This window comes from Panthera onca, chromosome D3, assembly GCF_046562875.1.
Source record: "Panthera onca isolate mPanOnc1 chromosome D3, mPanOnc1 haplotype 2, whole genome shotgun sequence".
Taxonomy (NCBI): domain Eukaryota; kingdom Metazoa; phylum Chordata; class Mammalia; order Carnivora; family Felidae; genus Panthera; species Panthera onca.
Genome location: NC_138350.1, coordinates 5,968,357 through 5,985,170, shown reverse-complemented (window position 1 = coordinate 5,985,170; position 16,814 = coordinate 5,968,357). Strand labels below are relative to the sequence as shown.

At 42.2% G+C, this 16,814-nt stretch overlaps 1 long non-coding RNA gene across 1 annotated transcript in view; it reads left to right on the top strand.

Moving 5' to 3' along the window:
* The window catches only part of LOC144613919 (uncharacterized), a 37,944-nt gene extending 21,376 nt beyond the window's left edge, over positions 1 to 16,568 (top strand). Inside the window, exon 3 of the long non-coding RNA XR_013551395.1 lies at positions 16,382 to 16,568. This is a non-coding gene — a long non-coding RNA (uncharacterized LOC144613919). The remainder of the gene's footprint in view (positions 1 to 16,381) is intronic.
* Positions 16,569 to 16,814: the final 246 nt, after the last annotated feature.

The window sequence follows — 16,814 nt, the reverse complement described above, 5'->3', positions numbered from 1 at the left end:
GGGGCCCAGGGCCCCCTCCTCCCCGCGGTAGAAAAGAATAATCAGGAGGGCGACCTCTTGGCTGACCTTTATTCAAAGCACTGTTCAGCTGGACCAACAGGCTCACCCAGAGCAAAGGGAGGGAACCACACTGGAATTGCTGGAAGTTCTGGACAAAGTGAATTTACCTGCTGCCCCTGCCCCTCGATTCACGTTTTGAATAACAAAATTTATATTTCTTAATTCAACACTGCCCTCGTTTGCAAGCGTCGAGGTCAAAGTGGTGGGGGCACCCCTGAAATCCAGTATCCATATTCCTAATCTGAAAGGCTCACCTCACCCCCTCATCTGAAGGCTTTTCAGCTGTAATAAGCAACCTATATAATCATAGATGCCATAGAATGAGGTCATTGTTAATGGTGAGGCGCAACTATAATCACTTCTGTTTGTCTCTTTACTCATTCTACTGAGCCTGTCTTTATTTTAAAACGCTGATATTTTGTTCCTTATAGATATTTTTGCATTAATCTCTATTTTTTAATACTGCATTAACATGTTATTTCTCTAAACTAGTGAGTTCAGTGCCCCTTAAATTTTGTGACCAAGGCCTACCCCCAGCCCTGCCACCTGAACACTGACTGCTCTGTCCCACAGAGTGACGGTGTTAAGACTAAAGAACATGCTCAGGCCTACCTCAAAATAAACATTTACGTTATTCCATTTTTAGATTTAGCCACTGACCCTTTTTAAATGCACATCTTTTGTTAAAGTTTTAGAACAGCTCAATAGACAAGACTTTGGAAGATGGAGGGAAGCAGCAGAAGTAGAAAGCCTGGAAGGGTCTCCCAGATCTTCCTTTTACAAAGTGGGGAAGTTGGGGCACCCGGAGGGCTCACCTGGTGGAGGATGTGACTCTTGATCTCAGGGTTATGGGTTCAGGCCTCATGTTGGGTGTAAAGATTACTTAAAAATAAAAAAAAAAATTTTGGTAATATTTATTTTTGAAAGAGACAGAGTAGAGCAGGGGAAGGGCAGAGAGAGAGGGAGACAGAATCTGAAGCAGGCTCCAGGCAATGAGTGGTCAGCACAGAGCCCAATGCAGGGCTTGAATTCATGAACCATGAGATCATGACCTGAGCGGAAGTCGGATGCTTAACCCACTGAACCACCCAGGCGCCCCCTTAAAAATAAAATCTTAAAAAAAATAATAATAATAATGTTTTCTGGGGAAGATGAGGTGGGAAGGTGGGCAGAACAATGTTGCTTTTCATTATAAACTCTCCTATGCTTTATTTTTTAAAACCGTGTGCATGCATTTCTCTGATTCCCCCCCACACACAAAAAAATTTAAGATCCTCAACTAAAATGAGTAAGGAATATTCTCTATAAAGTGATAGATGTTTGTGGTTTGTTTCTACACAGCTCTTTAGCATTAATTCTTTTTGTGCTAGTTTTCCACAGTACTGCAGCTTTATTATTTTATTACCTGTCTTACTGAGCCTCTACTGGAATGTAAGTTCCAAGAGAGCAAGGATTTGTTGACTCTTATGTATTGCTCTCGCTGCATCCCCAGAATAACACTTGGTTATTAAAAAAGATGGAGTGCCAAGACTTCAGGTTCTAAATAACTGGGGAATTTTCTGCTGTGTTTTCTCCTTTTTTTTAAAGGGGAGCCTGAGTGGCTCAGTCGGTTAAACATCTGACTTCGGCTCAGGTCAAGATCTCATGGTTCGTGGGTTTGAGCCCTGCATCAAGGTCTGTGCTGACAGCTCAGAGCCTGGAGCCTGCTTCAGATTCTGTGTCTCCCTCTCTCTCTGCCCCTCCCTGACTCGTGCTCTCTCTCTCTCTCTCTCTCTCTCAAAAATAAACATTTAAAGAAATTTAATAATTCATTGCTATTTAGAAATATTTTAAATCTCAAAAAAAATTTTTTTTAAGAAATAGTTTTTCCCGCCATTCAAAAACAACACACACTATAAAATAGTGGTTGGAGAGTCCTTTGTAAATTGCTATAAAGATGTGAGGATTTATAGAGCTTCTGAAATAGAAAATGAAACAAAGTCCGTCAAAACAAAAACATCCCTTAAAAGTAAATTTTCTTTCTCTTTCTCTTTTTTCTTTTCTTTAAGTTCCTGGACCATGATAGATAATTAAATAATAATAATTAAATTATATACTTAGATAATAATTTAAAATGTAACTCATAAGAGATAGTCCATGATTAAAATAATCTTTATTTTAATGATCTAAATAATCTTTATTTAAATGAAAATAATCATTTTCACTCTGTTATTTTTTAAATTACATCTAGTTTTATTAGTGTTATTTCAGAAACCAGAGTCAAATTAGTTTCATTCATCCAAAAAATATTTACTGAACCCCTACTGTGTCCCAAGCACTGTTCCAGGTTTGGGAAGGGACAGCAGAGAAGTCCTGTCCTCCAGCCTTGACTTTTACTGCTATCTGGTTTGCTAAGTCAAGGTGTAGTAATCACTGTTCCATGAATTCGCTGGCTTTATGCCCACAGTGGATATAATGCACCAGTCCATGCCTTTTGTCAATTTCATTCAGCTCTGCTAAAAATTTAGAGAGAAAATTACAAAATGAGCTACGAGAAAAATATTTAAGTTAACCCTAATGTTTAAGGAAATATTTACATTCCCTTGCAAAGGTAAGGACCTATGGCTGGTTTGTTTAATGAGAAAGTGACTATCCCATATATATACTGAATCGTTATGCTGTGCACCTGAAAAGAATATGTTATATGTCAACAACAGCCCGGGGGGGGGGGGGGTGGATACTAATCCGGAGCAAAACAGTCTTCAACATCAAAGAAAGGACACAGAAAATAAATCCCACAATATATGATGAAGCAGACACACACTATTTGGGGCCAAAAAGTAATTTTCTCACTGAATCAATGAAGACTGTATGGGGGCATCTGGCTGGCTCAGTCCATAGAGCATATGACTCTTGATCTCAGGGTCATGAGCTTCTAGCCTCACATTGGGGGTGGAGATAAATTAAAAAAAAAAAAAAAAAGACTGCTATATCTACTTTATACAAAGAACACTGACAGGGGGCACCTAGCTGGCTCAGCTGGTAGAGCATGCAATTTTTGGATCTCAGGGTTGTAAGTTCAAACCCCACTTTGGGTGTAGAGATTACTTAAAAAGATCGAAAGAAAGAAAGAAAGAAAAGGAAGAAAGAAAGCTGATGAAAGAAAGAAAAAGAAAGAAAAAAAAAGAAAGAAAGAAAGAAAGCTGATGATAGTGGTTCCATGGAATTTTTCAAAAAGCGAAATGCAAGAATGACAAGCTAAATTTAAATTCCTGTCATCACTTCTCAAAGGGAGCCATCTTGTGACAACAAAAGCTGTATTGTACACGTCGAGTTAACAAAGAACAATATCAGTAGGGCGCCACACATCATGATGTAAACTGTATTTAAGGCCTTCTAAATAGACTGGTGCTTTGAGTGCATGTAGTTTCATGATGAGGGGGTTGAATAAGATGACGTATAAAGTTCCTACCACAAACATTTTTAAGATTCTGTGACTTTTCTCCAGTAAAGCAAAACATTTGTGAAATCGGTGGTTGATGCAGCCGTTCAAACCTAATTCAGTAAATATTTGTTGAGTGCATGAAAAGCTGCTCCTATCTCCAGCAAAAATCAAGCACACTCAAACAAATACATGTACACCCATGTTCACAGCAGCACTATTCACAGCAGCCAAAAGGTAGAAACAAGCCAAATGTCCATCAGCGGATGAATAGGTCAACAAAGTATGGTACATAAATACAATGAAATATTGCCCAGCCAAAAGAAAAAATAATAAACTACTGACCCACGCTACAATCTGGATGAACCTTGAAAGTATGATGCTAAGGGAAAGAAGCCAGACAAAAAGGCACATATTGTGCCTCTGTTTATATGAAATATCGGGAATAGGTCAACACATAGAAATAGAAAGTAGGTAGTGGTTGCCAGAGGCCGAGGCACCAGCTTAATGGGTGCCGATCTCCTTTTGGAGTGATGTAAATGTTTGAAACTAGATAGCGTTGGTGGTCGCACAACATTGTGAATGTACTAGATGCTAAGGAGTTGTAGGCTCTAAAATGGTTAATTTTACGGGGCACATGGTCGGCAAAAGCATCGTTGGTTAAGCGTCCGACTTCAGCTCAGGTCCTGATCTCATGGCTCATGGGTTCGAGCCCCATGTCGGGCTCTATGCTGACAGCTTGGAGCCTGGCACCTGCTTGGGATTCTGTGTCTCCCGCTCTCTGCCCCTCCCCCACTCACACTCTGTCTCTCTCTCCCTCAAGAATAAACATTTAAAAGAATATTTAATAAAAACAAAATGGTTAATTTTATGCTATGTGAATATTATTTCAACAAAATAAATAATAAATTAATAACTATTGTCCTTTTTAAAGTTCATTTATTAAAAAAATTTTTTTTATTAGTTTTCTTTATTTTTGAGAGGCAGTCCTTCTCAACTCTAATATTCTATTATTTTACAGACCCAGCTCTTCCTTATGTGTTCAGTCCTGACCACAGCCATATTGGGTCTGAAGTCTTAACAAAAAAGACCAAAATTGAATTTGGACTGTAAATCTAATGGAGGGTGCATAGGGCATGGCCAGCCCCCGCCCGGACTTGCATTCAAATAAAACGGCTCACTCTCACTGAGACAGCTTCTAAAATGAAAGGCTCAAAACAAAATAGGCACTATCTAGTACTATCCTCAATCCTATGACCTGGAGACACCAGATCGTCCTTAAGTGATTTCAACTACAATGTTAATAGCAGATTAAAACTAGTTTATTTAACTCTGTAGTAGTATATTAACCTCCCTGACTTCATGCCTCACGGGCTACCTGAGGATAAGTGGGTGTGTTTTTCTGGGTATATGTTTGTTTCTTGTGAACAGGTCAGTTAGATACACTTGGGATACTCTTAATGGTTGTCAATGGGACAGTTATCAGGTCTTCCTGGAGGAAATAGTTTCAACAACAAAAAAGAAGAGGCAAAACTGTGTGTATAATATGACATTTTTAATTTTTTTTTTTTTTTTTTTTTTTTTTTTTTTGAGAGAGAGAGAGACAGACCATTAATGGGAGAAGGACAGAGAGAGAGGGAGACACAGAATCCAAACTGGGCTGCAGGCTCTGAGCTGTCAGTGCAGAGCCCGACGCAGGGCTTGAACTCGGGACTGGCGAGATCGTGACTTAGGTCGAAGATGGACACTTAAATGGCTAAGCCACCCAGGCGCGCCCTTTTTTTAAATAAGAAAGGGAGAGATGTCTACACAAATGTTTAATGGAAGTATTTACGTAAAGCAAAATATTAATATGCTTTTCTTGTCTTTTGTCATACCTGAGCTTGAACCTAGACAGCCTAAGGCATCCACTTGCAGTGACTGAGATGGGAGCGAGTCTAAGTTGGGTTGTTACCTGAGAAGAGCAAAGAAAAAGAAGGAATTTAATATTCAGGTTTTGACCTTTATTGAGAGGTAATTCGTTTACCCTACAATTCACCCATTGCAAGCATATAATTCAATGGTTTTTAGTATATTACATTATTACTTTTTTAATTGTGGTAAAAAAAACATATAACAAGAATTTGCCATTTTAACCATTTTTAAGTGTATGACTCGGGGACATTAGTTGCAGTCACCATGTTGTGCAACCCAAAACAGAATTTTGCAGAGAAGAATGGCTTGATATTCCAGCATTGTCAAGTGAGAAAGGCTTATCAAAAACTCCTTTACCTCCCATGTGTCGTACCAAGGGCCTGGAAGACTTTCGACTTTCTGCTGTGTTGCACAGAAAAAACCCTGGTCTGGCATTAAGGCTTAGCCAGGAGGCTGGAGATGGGAAGAAAGGGGTTGTGGCAGAGAAGAACTAAGAGAGAATGTTGTACTTCAGGCCTGGGAGTTGATGAGGACGAAAAGAAGAAGAGAGTCAGGGGAGGACGGCAGATCCACAGGTTGACATCTAGGGCAAAGAAGAGAAGCCTTTGTCCCCAGTCTACATTTAAGAGTCTGGAATAAACCCCGTAGGCAGCGTGGTAGTTCCACGCCAACATTGTTAGGAAGATGGCCGCCAAGGTCAGGCACGAGGAAGATCCGGTTTGCGCTTCTGGGCCTCCCTGGGACGCTCGGTGGCGTGAATGGCTGGTTGCGTGTGTGTGTGCCTGCTCTGGGAGCCACTGTGGCAGCATCGCAGCGTGGCAGAGGCTCAGAGGTGCCTGCTGTGTGGGTGGGGGGAGGGGAGGCTGAGTCAGCGGGAGGAGGCACGGAGTCCTAACTGAGCCAAGAAAGAGCATATGTGAGTTGCAGACTCCAAGCACACACTTGGACACAGAACCAGGACAGCCACCCGCCCAAGAACTCAGCTGTGGCTGACATTGCCGAATGCCTCCCCAACATCCCTTAGCCCTTTTTTTTTTTTACCTAATAAACCCTGATTATATTTGACATGGCAATGTGCCCAAGAATTTATGCTCACTTACTCAGACTTTCCCTAAGAAAGTCAGCTAGAGGCACTTCTGGGAAAGCTTTTCCTTCCCTGTTAAATGGAGACAAACACAGATGTGCTATCTGGAGCCAAAGCAGCTATGTTGTTACCCCGAGGTAATTAATGAGCATGAAGACAAAACCCAACAGGCCAAGGTGGCCAAACAGAAAGACTGAAAAATTCCTCTCCTGGGAAGACACCTATTCATCAGGGGCAAATATTTGATAAGAACCAAAACAGCTATTTAGAACAATAAAATAAATATTCAAGGGCTAACAGACGGGTTGAAAAGGAACTTTATGAAGAAACTAGAAATGGTTACTGAGGATTTTCATTGCTTTTCTGTATGTTGTGTGTAACTGTATCTTACTCCAAATTCTTCATAAAACGTACACCACTTGTTAATGCTTTGTGAATTTGAAATTTGCTTTTGGGGGGCACCTCGGTGGCTCAGTCAGTTAAGCGTCCGATTTCGGCTCAGGTCAGGACCTCGTGGTTAGTGAGTTCGAGCCCCGCGTCAGGCTCTGTGCTGACAGCTCAGAACCTGGAGCCCGCTTCGGATTCTGTGTCTCCCTCTGTCTCTGCCTCTCCCCTACTCGCATTCTGCTTGTCTTTCTGTCTCAAAAATGAATAAACGTTAAAAAAAAATTTGCTTTTGGGAGATGCCACATAGTTCTGAGTCCTGCTCCAAGGTAAACATGGTTCGGGAGAGACACAAAGCTGCTTCTAGGAGTTTTCCCTCAGTGGAGAGTCCTCAAGTGACCCTTGAAGTTTTGTAATGCACATAATCCATCTACAAGCACGTGTAGTATTTTCACATACAAATCATCTCATTGTTCTGAACTTTGCTAGAGAAGGTAGGTTATCGTACCTACCTATCGTAGGTATAAAAATACCGTTGATATTTTTAATTGTTTTTAACATTTATTCATTTTTGAGAGACGGAGAGAGAGCATGAGTGGGGGAGGGGCAGAGAGAAATGGAGACACAAAATCCAAAGCAGGCTCCAGGCTCTGAGCTGTCAGCACAGAGCCCGATGAGGGGCTTGAACCCATGGACCACGAGATCATGACCTGAGCTGAAGGCAGGCACTTAACCGACTAAGCCACCCAGGCACCCCTACCATATTCTTGTTTAACTTTTGGCATACCTGGGTAGGTCTCAGATTGAACATTAATGCCAACCATATGAATTATATACTTTTTCTCCAGTATCTTCAACGTATTTTTCTCTACCGACTCCTTGTTATCATGTAAATATATTCAAGCTCCTTTATCTTAAAAACAAAGTGAGGGGTGCCTGGGTGGCTCAGTCGGTTAAGTGTCTGATTTCAGCTCAGGTCATGATCTCACAGTTTGTGAGTTCAAGCCCCAAGATGGGCTCCATGCTGACAGCTCAGAGCCTGGAACCTGCTTCACATTGTGTGTCCCCCCCTCTCTCTCTCTCTCTCTCTGCCCCTCCTCCACTCATGATGTCTCTGTCTCTCTCTCTCTCAAAAATAAATAAACATTAAAAAAATAAAAAAAACCAAAAAACAAAGTAAAACAGAACAAGACTCTCCTTCAACACATCTGCACTTTCCCAGCCAAGTTTCTTGAACAAGCTTTCTATGTCTGATGTCCCTGTTTCCCCATTGCAATCTGGCTTTTGCCCACATTGCTTAGAAGTTGTTACTGCCAATATCATCGATGACCACTGGGTCATTTAGTGAACCAAGTGACGTGGCTATTACTGATGACTCCGGTAATAGGAGTTTCAGCTGAGCAGTGGAGGCAAGAATTTCACCTACTTGATCTATTAGCAGCATCTTCACTGTTGGCTATTCCCTCTGTGGTATATTGCAAAAAGCAGCTACAATTATTCATGCCAAAATCCATTGGAAGAGCTACCTAGATAACCTGTAACTGGCTGCAGTTAGGGACTGTCAGGGAGCCCAACTGAGACCAGAAGAACTACCCAAATAAGCACCGACTAAATTTCCAATCTACGGAATTATGAGCTAAATAAATAGTTGCAGTTTTAATCCCCTGTCTTGAGATGGATTGTTACTTAGCAATAGCTAACTGATACATCCTCCTTTCATATCTGCTTCTCATCCTGTGTCTCCTAAAGTATCACACCCTTCTTCTTTTCTTCCTTCTTTACTGGCTATTCCTCCTCGATCTCTTTTTCAAGACTCTCTCTACCTACTCCTTAATATTAATGTGCCTCAGGGATCTGTTCAGTTCCCTCTTCTCTTGCCACCCATTTTTTTCTCTGTATAATCCCACCAATTTACTTATTTTCAATTACTATCTCTGCACAAACAATTGCCAGATCCATATCTCCAGCCCTTAATTCTTGAATTTCAAATTGGTATGTACAAATGGATGTTGGAGGGGCGCCTGGGTGGCTCAATCGGTTAGGCCTCTCTGACTCTTGATTTCAGCTCAGGTCATGATCTCACAGCTCCTGACCTTGAGATTATTAAATATTAAAATATTAACAAAATATTAAAATATGAAATATTTTTAAAACAACCAAATGGATGTTGGATATCTCCACTTCAATTTATTCAGTAAATATTTATTATGTCATAGACACAAATTACACATATTCAGGACAGAACTCCTAACTCCTCCCATACCTACTTAATTCCTTAATTCCTATCCATGTGCAAGCAGGTCAAATTCTTGCAGTTAATCACCAAGTTCTGTCAATTCTATCATATTTGTTGTAAATCCATCTATACCTCTCTCCCCTTCCTGCCACTGGAGTCTAGACCACCATTATTATGGGACAGTTGCAATGCAAAAAGCAATGTCCTTCCTTCTGGATAACAGCAACATTTGATTGTTGGTCTTCCTGACTCATGTTATTGACTTTCAATCCCTTATCTGCCTTGTTATCAGAGAGACCTTTTTATAAGGCAGAGGTGACAGGGGCATCTGGGTGGCTCAGTCAGTTAAGCGTCCAACTTCGGCTCAGGTCATGATCTTGCAATTCACAAGTTCAAGCCCTGTGTTGGGCTCTGTGCTGACAGCTCGGAGCTTGGCTCCTGCTTCAGATTTTGTGTCTCCCTCTCTCTCTGCCCCTCCCCCACTTGCACTCTGTCTCTCTCTCTCTCTCTCTCTCTCTCTCAAAAATAAACATTAAAAAAATTGAAAAAATAAATAAATGAGACTGTTCTGTACTAAATAACTACAAAATATTGATTAAGTAAATTAAAGATTAAATAAATGAAAAGTCCCATATTCATGCATTGGGACACTTAGTATTAAGATGGTGAATCCCCTTGAAGCTTCCCAGATTTAACACAATTCCTATCAAAATCCCAACCAGACTTTTTCAGAAATGGAAAAGTTGATCCTAAAACTCTTATGGAGCCGACGAGGGGCTCGAACTCACGAACTGAGAGATCATGACCTGAGGTGAAGTCGGTCGCTCAACCGACTGAGCCACCCGATGCCCCTCTCGCCACTGCCTTCTTAAATCTTAGGAGAATCATAGAAAAGAGATGAAAATAAGGACAAAGAGAACAGGAGTGGTGCCAACAGGGTACTTTTTTTTTTTCCTTTCCCCATGGTGTATATTTGGAGGTTGGAAGGCAGATAGAACACCTGCCTTTATTAGAGAAAATAAACCTTAAAGTAACTTCAGAGGGGATACTGATAAGGTGCAGGACCCTGGGAAAGCTGATCACTGGAGACACCGGGTACTGCAAACGATGGGAATGAATTACGGCAGGGCCTCGTGTCACTGGACACTTGTGGCCACTTTAGGACTCTCTTCTTTCTTCCACAGGGTATCTTTTTTAGCCAGGTTTGGGCCTTTGTATTCCTTCCTGAAGTTTCTAAATCCCAACAGGATGATCCGATTGGCTCAGCCTAGGTCGCCAGGCTGTGTTGCAGACGCCGGGGATCCAGGAGAGGGCACAGCGCTGCCTCTTTGGTTCCCTATCGGGAAAAGGGGCCTAGGACCTAGCTCAAGATTCCCCAAGTTGGAATGGTGTTTGGATTCTAGGCAGCCAGAAAGGATAAACGTCTACCTCCCTTTCTAAGAGCAAAACATTTCAGTTCAAAGCAGTCATAAGGACAACTACTGTATTTGAACCAATATCTCATCAGTCAAAATGGTTAGAGTACAATGTCAACCTTCCCCAAATGTTAAGGATGACAGTTGCTTGCCAGGGATTTTCATGTTGTTCCCCTCGGGAAGACATTCCATCACTTAATGAGTTTAATGAGATTTTTTTTTAATTTCTTAAATTATCGTTATTCTATCAAAAATCATGAACAGGGATTAGAACCCATCACATCAAATCTTCCATTTTACCGTTTGTCCACAGGGCCCTAGGACCCACAAGTCTTCTCGGCATCCTCAGTCAATTTTCTAAATGTGGTACCACGGTGCTTTTTCCTTTGTAACTATGTGGACACCATAAAAGCAAAAATTAGCACCTTTGGTGGGGAAGTTAATTTTAGTTCAGAATGTTCCTTTTGTCATTATAGAGCAAGGCTTCAGGCTGCTAAAGTTAATTCTCATTTCTGTGTTTATTTCAAGGAGCTTAAGTGCAAAAGAAAATTAGTTTGTATTTTTTTCCATTCTATAATCTTTATATAGTGCTTCTGGTTTGGCAGTACAAATACAAACAAATGATCAACGACCACACACACACACACACACACACACACAGGCTTTAATGCTAAATGCATAAAGTCGTAAGACAAATTCTATCTAAGTGATTGATTTACATATGACATCTCCTTCAGAAAACAGCAAATGAAGATGGTCAAATAGTATTGCTCAAGGGGAAGAAAAATACAACCTCTTCCGTGCAGAAAACTTGACTTTCCAGCTACTCGTACCTGTAAAAATTTGCCTTAGAAAACTACCTGCCAGGCGGCACCTGAGTGGCTCAGTCGGTAGAGGGTTGAGTGTCTGCTTAGGCTCAGGTCATGATCTTGCGGTTAGTGAGTTAGAGCCCTGCACTGGGCTCCTTGCTGACATCTCAGAGCCTGGAGCCTACTTCCAGATTCTGTGTCTCCCTCTCTCTCAGCACTCTCTCTTAAAAATAAATAAACATGAGGGGCGCCTGGGTGGCGCAGTCGGTTAAGCGTCCGACTTCAGCCAGGTCACGATCTCGCGGTCCGTGAGTTCGAGCCCCGCGTCAGGCTCTGGGCTGATGGCTCGGAGCCTGGAGCCTGTTTCCGATTCTGTGTCTCCCTCTCTCTCTGCCCCTCCCCCGTTCATGCTCTGTCTCTCTCTGTCCCAAAAATAAAATAAAAAACGTTGAAAAAAAAAAATTTAAAAAAAAAAAAATAATAAATAAATAAATAAACATGAAAAAGAGAAAAGAAAAGAAAAGAAAAGGAGAGGATTGGAGAGAAGAGAAAACAAAAAAGAAAAGAGAAAAGAAAACCCCCTGCCAGGAAAGCCAGCCACTTATATTTTCCATGTCTTCAAGCTAAAAATACACCCAGAGCGTTAACAAGCAATAACGCACTGCTCCAGATCTTTGCGTCTGAACAGCAACGGCTAATTACTTGTAATACTGTATCCTTCTGAGGACAGGAAGTAAAGTGTTATTATCCCCACTTCACAGATCAGAGAACTGAGACCAGGTAAATTAAAAGCTCAATGCTACTGGGGTCAACCACAATCAAAACTTAAAGAATTCATAGGCCTTCCTACAAAACCGATGAGTGTGCTTTTCTGTAATCAGATTCTTGGCAACTGTTAGGTTGAACCCCATGAGATTGCTAGCATTCGATTATTTGGGGGTACAAAAATGGCAACCTCAGGGGCACCTGGCTGGCTCAGTAGAGCATGCGACTCTCGATCTTGGGGTTGTAGGTTTGAGCCCCATGTTGGGTGTAGGGATAACTTAAAAAATAAAATCTTAAAAAAAAAAAAAAAAGCACAACTTCATATGGTTTAACCTAATAATAATTTGCTCACACTTACTGTGGCATGGTATCTGTGTGAAACCCAAAGCAGTGTATCTCCTTTCTTTGTAGCATTATCCAAAACGTAAGGTCCTTCACAGTCTTTTGCTTGACTCTTAGATAAGTTGAGATGGTGCACGTCGTATGTTGAACCACTGCCCCTTGTCTGAACTATCTATTGCTGTGTAACAAATTGATCCGAAACTGCAGTGGCTTAAAACCATAAAGATGATCTCACACAGTTTCTGAGGGGCAAGGATCCAGGAAAGGCTTAACCGGATTTTTCGGGTCAAAGGCTCTCATGACATTGCAATCAAGACATCAGCTGGGGCTGTAGTCATCGGTGGGCTTGACTGGGGCTAGAACATACATTCTCAGTGGGGGGGGGGGGGGGGGGTTTACTTCCCCCAAGGGAGTGAGAATTTGTTCTTGAGGGTGGGGGCAAAACAAAACAATCTCAGATATCACAGTGATTTGTGGTCCTCTAAAGCTCAACCTTGTCTGACAAAATCTTATTCTTTTTTTTTGTTTGTTTGTTTTTTTTTTGTTTTTGTTTTTTATTTTTATTTTTGGGACAGAGAGAGACAGAGCATGAACGGGGGAGGGGCAGAGAGAGAGGGAGACACAGAATCGGAAACAGGCTCCAGGCTCCGAGCCATCAGCCCAGAGCCTGACGCGGGGCTCGAACTCACGGACCGCGAGATCGTGACCTGGCTGAAGTCGAACGCTTAACCGACTGCACCACCCAGGCGCCCCAAAATCTTATTCTTTAGTAATGACTTTCTCTTATTAGAGGGAAATTAAATAATTGATATGAGCATATTGAAAGTTTAATATAATCTAACATTTCTCTTTAAGGGAGCATCTTAATCTGTTTGGGCTGCTGTGATAAAAGACCAAAGTCGGAGTGGCTTATAAAACACAGAAATGTATTTCTTACAGTTATGGAGGCTAGAAGTCCAAGATCCAGTCACCTGTAGATTCAGAATCCAGTGACGGCCTGTCTCCTGGCTCGTGGCTGCCATTCCCTCTCTTGTGTCCTCACATGGCAGGAGTGTGGGAGCTCTTCGGGGGTCTCTTTTTTTTTTTTTTAACTTTTTTTTATAACGTTTATTTATTTTTGAGACAGAGAGACACAGAGCATGAACGGGGGAGGGGCAGAGAGAGAGGGAGACACAGAACCGGAAGCAGGCTCCAGGCTCTGAGCCGTCAGCCCAGAGCCCGACGCGGGGCTCGAACTCACGGACCGCGAGATCGTGACCTGAGCCGAAGTCGGACACCCAACCGACTGAGCCACCCAGGCGCCCCTTCGGGGGTCTCTTTTTTAAAGACCCTCATCCCGTTCATAAGGACTCTTCCCTCATGGCCTAATTACCAAAGGCCTCACCTCCTGATATCAACATCTTGGGACTTCAACATATGAATTCTGGGGGGGACACAAACATTCCATCTATAGCAGGGGGTGATAATAAAAAAAGAGGGGGTGCCTGGGTAGCTCAGTTGGTTGAGCATCTGACTCTTGGTTTTGGCTCAGGTCATAATCCCAGGGGTATAGGATCAAGCCCTGAGTCGGGCTCTGCAGGAGTGTGGAAACCGCTTAAGATCCTCTCTCTCTCTCTCTCTCTCTCTCTCTCTCTCTCTCTTTCTCTCTCCCTCTCCCTTTCTCGAGCACACTCTCTCTCTTTCTAAAAAAAAGAAAAAAACAAAAACAAAAAACACAAAACCCAAACCAGGTAAGTTACACACGGCTAGAGGATCCTTTCCTGATAGGGCTCACCCCCATGGCTGCTGGTAGGGAGCCCAGACACTTGCCATGCAGGCCTCTCTTCCAGCTTCTTCTGTCCTCACGACCTGGCAGCTGACTTTCCCCAGGATGAGTGATCTAGGACAGTGAGCAAGGAGGGAGCTGCAATGTTTTCTATAATCTGGTCTGGAGTTCATCCCCTCACCTTTACCACACCTATTCATTAGTAGTAAGTCACTCAACCCAGTTCACACTCAAGGAAAGAGGAAGTAAGCTCCCTCTTCTGAAGACAGGGGGTCAAAACACATATAGACTGTTTTAAAACCGCAACATACCCCAACACAAGACATTTTCAGATCTTTATAGGGCTCAGGCATTCTACCTTTTTTTCCCAATGTTTTGTTTATTTATTTTGAGAGAGAGAGAGAGAGAGAGAGAGAGAATCCCAAGCAGGCTCTTTGCTGTCAGCACAGAGCCCAACTCGGGGCTCAATCTCATGAACTTCGAGATCATGACCTAAGCCGAAATCAAGAGTCGGGGCTCAACCAACTGAGCCACACAGGCGCCCCAGACATTCTACCTTGAGGGGGCATCCCCCACCCCAGCCCTCATATTCTCTGCATACTTGTCAACATTTGGTATGATCAGACGTTCGAGTATTTGACCATCTGAAAGATTTGAAATCATCTCTTGTGGTTTTAATTTGCATTTTCCTTCTTGCTAATGAGCTTGAGAATCTTTCCATATGGCTACTTGTATCTGCTCATGTGGATTGCCTCTTTATATCTTTTGTACATTATTCTGTTGGATTGTCTTTCATTTTTTTAAAGTGATTGAAGAAGTTCTTGATATATTCTGGATATACGTATAAATTTTTTCCCCAGTCTATGGCCTATTTTTTCCACTCTTTAAGAAATGGCACTGTTCAGGGGCGCCTGGGTGGCTCAGTCGGTTGGGCGGCCGACTTTGGCTCAGGTCATGATCTCGCGGTCCGTGAGTTCGAGCCCCGTGTCGGGCTCTGTGCTGACAGCTCAGAACCTAGAGCCTGTTTTGGATTCTGTGTCTCCCTCTCTCTCTGACCCTCCCCCGTTCATGCTCTGTCTCTCTCTGTCTCAAAAATAAATAAACGTTAAAAAAAATTAAAAAGAAAAAAAGAAATGGTGCTGTTCAATGGACAGATTTTTTTAAATTTTTTTTCTTTTATTTGTTTTTGAGAGACAGAGAGAGCACAAGTGGGGAGGGGCAAAAAGAGAAGGAGACAGAATCCAAAGCAGGCCAGGCTCTGTGCTGTCAGCATAGAGCCCCACACGGGGCTCGAACTCACAAACTGTGAGGTTATGACCGGAGCCAAAGTCGGACGCTTAACTGACTGAGCCACCCAAGGGCCCCTCAATGAACAGATGTTTTTAAAACTCTAGGTCACAAAGTATTCCCTTATATTTTCTTTTAAGTTTATTTATTTATTTTGAGACACAGAGAGAGAGAGCTCAGGTGGGGCAGAGAGGGAGAGAGAGAGAGAGAGAGAGAGAGAGAGAGAGAGAGATCCCAAGCAGGCTTCGCACTGTCAGAGCAAAGCCCAACAGAGGGCTGGAACTCACGGGTCATGAGATCATGACCTGAGCCGAAACCAAGAATCTGACGTTTAACCGACTGAGCCGCCCAGGTGCCCTTCCCCTATAGTTTCTTATAAAAGTTTTTAGGTTTTGCTTTTTACATTAAATCTTTTATTCTCCTCGGGTAGCTTTTTATGCATGAAGTGAGGCAGAGAACCAAAAGTGTTTAAACTTGCGTGTGTATTGCAACTGACAACATATATATTTCCTCGATGATATAAAATTTAAGATATATGCATATAATTTAACATGTATATTGTTACAATATGATAGTTAACATATATTATGTATACATGTTATATATATATTAATTTATATAGAAATACATACAGACCTTCCTCGACTTAGATGAGGTGACATCCGGATAAACCCATTATAAGTTGAAAATATGGTAAATCAAAGTTGCATTTAATATGCCTAACCTACCGAACACTGTAGCTCAGCCTGGCCCACACTAAACATGCTCAGAACACTGACACGAGCCTCCGGTTGGACACAATCATCTGCCACAAAGCCTATTTTATAAGGAAATTTTGACTGTCTCCTGTAATTGACCGAATCCTGTACTGAAAGTGACAAACGGGGCGTGCGTTGCAGGTGGCTGTCCGTGTACCACCCGTTGACCCTCCCGACCGCGTGGCTGACTGGGAGCTGTGGCCTCTGCCCAGCATCGCGGGAGATGTCCCGCGCTAACCCGGGATGAAACCCAGATTCCAGATTCGAAGTATGGTGTCTACTGAACGTGTGTTCCTTTCCCACGACCGTAAAGTAAAAAAACTGTAATTCAAACCATAATAAGTTGGGCACTGTAATATACGCTAACATACATATATTCATACACATACTCTTCAGTCAACACATACGTTAGGGAGTTAGCTATATCTGTTTCCAAATCAGAAGATACAGAATGTTTCATTTCTTTTTCAATTATTGCATTGCAGGGTCATGAGTGCAGTACAATTTACCCAGGCTCCTACTGATGGACATTTAGGTTACTTTTGGTGTTCCCTATGACATGTACTGTTCCAAT